The following is a 1,717-nucleotide window of genomic DNA, read 5'->3' on the forward strand; positions in this document are numbered from 1 at the left end:
TGAGTTAACGTATATAAAATTCAACATTTTTATGAACTCTTTCTTTTTGTGTTGGCTTTGTCTTTCTATTTGATTCAAGATAGATGAAATTTGTTAGGATTTGGATTAGTTCTGCATGGTCTTTCATCCTTCTTCTATTGTGAAATTTGACTTCCTTCATATTTTCTTGAATCAACGTACAACGAAATACAATTTATACTAGACGTATTTCCTTAGAACATATTAATTGTAATTACAATACATTTTTCAAACTTTTTCTGTTAAAGATGAGTTTCTCTAGTTTACAATTTAGTCTCAGAAATCAATTTTCGACTTATAACGAAATGTGTAGACTTTTTTGAGCTAACGTATATAAAATTCAACATTTTTATAAACTCTTTCTTTTTGTGTTGGCTTTGTTTTTCTATTTGATTCAAGATAGATGAAATTTTTTAGGATTTGGATTAGTTCTGCAAGGTTTTTCATACTTCTTCTATTGTGAAATTTGACTTCCTTCATATTTTGTTGAATCAACGTACATAGAAATGCAATTTTTACTAGACGTATCCTAAGAACATATTAATTGTAATTACAATACATTTTTCAATCTTTTTCTGTTAAAGATGAGTTTATCTAGTTTACAATTTAGTCTCAGAAATCAATTTTCGTCTTATAACGAAATGTGTAGACTTTTTTTAGTTAAAGTATATAAAATTCAACATTTTTATGAACTCTTTCTTTTTGTGTTGGCTTTGTCTTTTTATTTGATTCAAGATAGATGAAATTTGTTAGGATTTGGATTAGTTCTGCATGGTCTCTTATCCTTCTTCTATTGTGAAATTTGACTTCCTTCATATTTTCTTGAATCAACGTACATAGAAATGCAATTTTTACTAGATGTAATGCCTTAGAACATATTAATTGTAATTACAATACATTTCTGAAACTTTGTTAAAGTTGAGTTTATCTAGTTTACAATTTAGTCTCAAAAATCAATTTCCGACTTATAACGAAATGTGTCAACTTTTTTGAGTTAACGTATATAAAATTCCACATTTTTATGAACTCTTTCTTTTTGTGTTGGCTTTGTCTTTCTATTTGATTCAAGATAGATGAAATTTGTTAGGATTTGGATTAATTCTGCAGGGTCTTTCATCCTCTTCTATTGTGAAATTTGACCTTCATATGTTGTTGAATCAACGTACATAGAAATGCAATTTTTACTAGACGTATTGCCTTACAACATATTAATTGTAATTACAATACATTTTTCAAACTTTTTCTGTTAAAGATGAGTTTATCTAGTTTACAATTTACTCTTAGGAATCAATTTTCGACTTATAACGAAATGTGTAGATTTTTTTGAGTTAACGTGTATGAAATTCAACATTTTTATGAACTCTTTCTTTTTGTGTTGGCTTTGTCTTTCTATTTGATTCAAGATAGATGAAATTTGTTAGGATTTCGATTAGTTCTGCATGGTCTTTCATCCTTCTTCTATTGTGAAATTTGACTTCGTTCATATTTTCTTGAATCAACGTACATAGAAATGCAATTTTTATTAGACGTATTGCCTAAGAACATATTAATTGTAATTACAATACATTTTTCAATCTTTTTCTGTTAAAGATGAGTTTATCTAGTTTACAATTTAGTCTTAGAAATCAATTTTCGACTTATAACGAAATGTGTAGAATTTTTTGAGTTAGCGTATATAAAATTCAACATTTTTATGAAC

Source organism: Papaver somniferum, unplaced genomic scaffold (assembly GCF_003573695.1).
Source record: "Papaver somniferum cultivar HN1 unplaced genomic scaffold, ASM357369v1 unplaced-scaffold_83, whole genome shotgun sequence".
NCBI lineage: Eukaryota > Viridiplantae > Streptophyta > Magnoliopsida > Ranunculales > Papaveraceae > Papaver > Papaver somniferum.